The 5,130-nt window shown below is 48.7% G+C and overlaps 1 pseudogene; it reads right to left on the minus strand.

The window, feature by feature from the left end:
• Positions 1-253: 253 nt before the first annotated feature.
• LOC112621746 lies at positions 254-4,557 on the minus strand (annotated as a pseudogene).
• Positions 4,558-5,130: the final 573 nt, after the last annotated feature.

Below are 5,130 nucleotides of genomic sequence, written 5' to 3' on the forward strand. Positions count from 1 at the left end.
TCAGAACTGCCCCTGTTACTAAGAACTCTGTTTTAAAGAAACAGTACCAAAAGAAAGATTCTAACCCAAAACAACTAAAATCGTTTTCCACTAAATACTGACACAAACGTGTAGCAAAGAGTATAAAAAGTTATTCATTTAAATATATACAAACTCTTTGAAACTCAAATACTGTTTTAATTAATACTTATTGAGGATATATATGATGAGGTGAAGAAGGAAGGTATGTTGAAAGAGAATATATTGCAACAGCCTACACAGTACTGTTAACTCTATTATACTGCAAACTTTTTGTAACAAAAATGTCTTTTTTATTCCAATGTGGACAGGGATTTTCCTCATGGAGCGTCTGTGACTGTTTCTCGGCTGAGCTCATCCTTTTGGATTGATGAATCCAAAAAATACTCACATGCGTGTGTTCACATGTGAGTATTTGAGGCAGCTTCAGTTTCAAAAGTTTTTGTGCACACTTTGCATTTCTGTCTGACACGGCGCCATTGGGGGATTCATCCTCGTGGCTGGGTTTGTTCTCCTGTTGGTTATTGTCCCCAGTCCCATTTTGCTTGGACACTGGCTGAGGTTCCTTTAACCTGTGTACGATGAAGAGATGCCTGGACAGAGAGACGTGAGACGTGTAGTAGAGGCCACACTCCGGCACTGGTAGGAAGAACCATCCGATTTGTGCTGAGGGATGTGTTCGTGGAACTGCAGCAGGTTTTCAGTGGTGAAGCCACACACGACACACCTGTGAACCTGCAAAACATTGATTTTCAGCTTTTTCAGTGGTTGAGTGATTGCTCCTCGGGGAGGCCTGAACTCCAGAACTGGTTCTTCCAACTTCCGCTTGGGACTGGGGACCTTGGTGTCTTCTTTTATTTCTGCTTCCTCCTCATTGGTGGCGTGTCATTTCTTTCAGGGCAGGGTCCTTAATGCCGTGCACCAGCTGGACGTGTTTCTCTAGCATCAATCATTTGGTAAAGGTATTTCTGGAGTCTGGGCAGTGTGAGCAGGCGTACACTTCCCTGATGACTCTGTGTTTGATCCGGTTGTGCCGGCGCAGGCTGTGGGATGAGCTGAAAGGCTTGTCACACTGGCGGCAGGGGTGTTTCTTCACTTGCTTCCCGTGCTCCTTCCTCGCATGGGATATGTACACATCTCTCTGCCTGAACAGGCGGTCACACTCCCAACACGTCCACCCAGGCCTGGACACTTTCTTGGTTTCCATTGATTTTTTTTCACAGGAGACGGAGATTTCTTTTCCAATTTCTCTTTCCCATACATGGATTTGGTGTCCTCTTTGTTCTGATTTGCTGAATTTTGAGTTGCAGGCTTAATGCTCAAAGGCAAGTTTATACCCAAGTTTGGAGGCCCTTCAATACTTTTCAATGTTCCGTGCGCAGACTTGATATGGTCCATCGTAAGTTGCCTCTGTGCATATAAAAGAGAACAGTCTGGACACTTGAAAACAGACACCTTCTTGTTTTCAATGTGTTGGTCAAAGTGGTGATACAGCAAGGTTTGCAGGGTGAACACGGTGTCGCACATGGAACACTTACATATTATTTTTGGTTCTTCTATCTTGATGCCAAGATGCTGTGTGTAGGTGTGGGAATGTGTGCTTGGGGCAGACTTAAACGCCATTGGACAAATAGGACACTTATCGAAGACTTCACAGTGAGAACCTTGAATGTGAGACTTCAGAGCAGCCCCATCAGAGTACACAACATTGCAATGCACACATCGAAAACCAACGCTTCTCGTGTAGTGCAGACAGTTCTTGGTGACGTGGGTCTGGAAGTGCACAGACCTGCTGATGGCCCCGCACTCAGGGCAAGTGTAGGGAGATTTGTGCTGATGGATTCTCTGGTGTGATGCGTAACTGCACTGGTTAGGAAGCAGCATCTGGCAGATGGTGCGAGTCTTTTGTCCACTCGTATCCGCAGCCTGCTGGAAATGTGTAGCCAGTGACGTCTCGTCCGGGAAGACTTCATTACACTCCAAACGTTTTAGACTATGTCACACAGTTTGGAGGGGTCTTCATCTAGGGGCATGGCTGCGATGATGGGAGTGCTTGAAGGAGCCAATATGACTATCCCAGTTATGCCAGACTGAATTTTTTGCGACAGTGTGTGTGCCGGCTCCCACATGGCTCTGAAGAGTGGAAGTTGAAGTGGAAGTATTGCTTGATGGAGAAACTGTCATTTGATCTGCTGGGACTGGCTTTAAAATTAAGTGAGAGCATTGCATTACCACCCCTTTCTCCTTATGCCCACGGGCATAGGAAAGGAGGCTGCATTTGTTGTAAAAAATGAGGTTCTTTGTACAATGGTTGCACGTTACTTTGATGCACACGATCCATCTGTCACAGCTCTGGGTCAGACTCTTTTCTTTTCTTTTCTTTTCTTTTTTTTGAGACAGAGTCTTGCCTTGTCACCCAGGCTGGAGTGCAGTGGCGGGATCTCGGCTCACTGCAAGCTCCGCCTCCTGGGTTCATGCCATTCTCCTGCCTCAGCCTCCCGAGTAGCTGGGACTACAGGAGCCTGCCATCACGCCCGGCTAATTTTTTGTGTGTGTATATATATATATATATATTTTAGTAGAGACGGGTTTCACCATGTTAACCAGGATGATCTCAATCTCCTGACCTCATGATCCACCTGCCTTGGTCTCCCAAAGTGCTGGTGCACAGGAGTCCCCACACTCCAAGCACTTGTACCCATGCATCGGTAACGTGATCCCTGCATTGGCAGGAGGACTGAGGTTTGGGATGTAAACAGGGACTGGACTGACACTGCTTGGCACCTTGTTGAAAGCTTCCACCACAGAATTCTGCAAGGACGACACCACCTGGACTTGAGACATCTTTTGGGGAGGGGTTTTCGAGGTTGCTGCATTGATTATTACCTGTTTTATTTGTTGCTGAGGTTTGGTTAGCACTAGGCAGAGTTCAGAGGTGGCCTGGGCACCCTGAGGCAAAAGGTTAAGGTTGGCAAGGTGCACAGTCTTTGGCAGGAGTTTGGCATTGGCCAGGCTGGATGCTGGCACCACGACAATTTGCTGCTGGATGGCATTGTTGGCTTTAATGATGGCACTGATGGCACTCTGGACAGAGGCAGCAGATATGAGTGTGGCTTTCACCGTGGTGGTGTTAGTAAGCTTCAAATTAATGACTTGGGATCCTGCTGTCTTCACAGAAGACACTGGGAGGAAAGTAGTAGCCACAGGCTTGATTGTGACCTGTTTTGGGGGTGAGCTCTGCAGGGGAAACTGCATTGGTCATGACCACGGACTGAGGAGGTGCCTTGGGGAGAGAGGAAAGGATGGCGGCTGATGCTGGAGATGACAGAAGGGATGTCACAGAGGCCATCACAGATGCTGTCTGCTCAGAAGGTTTCTTCCTAGAGTCAAGATCCACTTCTGGCAATAACCTGGTCACTGTTCTCTTGATTTCTCCAGAAGATGTCTTAATGGTTTTTATGCGGACTTTGGGGATTGCTGGTGTGGACCCTGCGGGAGAGGACGGGGATCCCTTGCTGCTGTTCTCCCTTAAGATGCTTCTGGAACTATTCGGTTGCTTTGGGGATGGTTTTTTGGTCCCGTCGATCAGATTCTGGGATTCAGGAGACTTGTCGGCGGCTCTCGGACTGTCGTTTACTTCTTTTGGTAACAGGGAGGATTCCCTCGAATTGGCCACTGGTTCTTTGCAGGAGTCTGAAGCCGCCTTTTTAGCACTGAGAGCCGCGATAGCAGCAATACAGGATGAGAGCTTGGAGGATGACTTTGTCTTTGTGGTGCAATGCCGTGGAGGCCGGTGTCCTTCTTCTCTGAGCTCGGCTTCCCAGCCAGGACTCTGTTTTCCAGCACCTTGTCAGAGTTTTCCTTCAACTTACCCTCTGCTTTTCTGACTTTAAAAGGTTCATAAACACTCAGGTTTATAGAATTGGCTTTGGCTTCTCTCTTAACAATTTTGTTTTTCTCTATATTGCCTGATGTAGAGAGTCCAGTTTTGCTGGAGTTTTCCCCTCCAAGTGCCTTCAGCTTATCGCAGTCCTGCTGGGGAGCCGACCCTGTCAACACGTTCGGCCTGAAGCTTGATCGCACATCCTCCTTGTCAGGGGGTTCATCCACCTCCATCTTCTCATCGTCATCAAACTCTTCAGTACTGGAGATCGGGCTAAACTGGCTGAACGTCATGTCTTTCAGAGTCACCTGGGAGGCAGGCATGTCTCCTTTCAAGGACTTCACTCCATCTTTACTGTAACTGTCAAGAGAGGAAGCTGTGAGAAACCCATTATGTCGGCCATTGCTGGTGGTTGTAACCGTCTCTCTCCCGCCCTCCGAGGAGTCGATGTTCCAAATATTCTTGAAGATCATGCTGACATCCACGTTGGAAAATGATGGTGTGTGGGAGTCATCCTCTCCGTGAGCGTTCTGCCTCATGTGGCTGTCGTGGTCGTGTCCATTCTCAATAGCTGCTTTAGGATCAGCCATATCTGGGATGTCAAATGCTGCCAGGGGGTCATCAAAGTCTGGGGTCTTCCTATCCCCCATGGTCATGAATTTGAGGAGATGTTCTTGTGAACCTTGACCTTTTGAAAAGAGCTTAGATTACTGTCACACGGCTGCATTCTCAGCAAACGGGAAAGGGTTAAAAGCAGCCCCAGTCAGCAGGCCTTTTGGCCTTCATAATAGTCAGAAGCATCCCCAACACCCTTTAGTAGCTTCTAAAAAGAAAAAGCACAAAACAGAACATACCCCCTTCCCGGGGTTGGCCTTTGCGGCAGTCAAGCCTGGGCGTTTGGGCCACAGCTGGGATGACCTTTGTTCAGTGTAGCGCTGCCCACAGCTGCTGCTGTGGCTACTGCTGCTGTCGACGGAGCGGCGGCGGCGGCGGCGGCGGAGGGGGCTTCCATGTGACAGGCCTGTCATCTGCGACCCCACTGCCGGGGTCTGTGTGTGCGTGTGCGGTGGAGCGGCCTCGCCGCTGCCTCCCAAACCAATGCATTTCTTAAATGTATTTGACCGATGTCTCCTGCCTCCCTAAAATCTATAAAACCAAGCTGTACCCCGACCGCCTCGGGCACATGTTCTCAGGACCTCCTGGGGGCTGTGTCACGGGCCATGGTCACT

Source organism: Theropithecus gelada, chromosome 3, assembly GCF_003255815.1.
Source record: "Theropithecus gelada isolate Dixy chromosome 3, Tgel_1.0, whole genome shotgun sequence".
Lineage (NCBI taxonomy): Eukaryota > Metazoa > Chordata > Mammalia > Primates > Cercopithecidae > Theropithecus > Theropithecus gelada.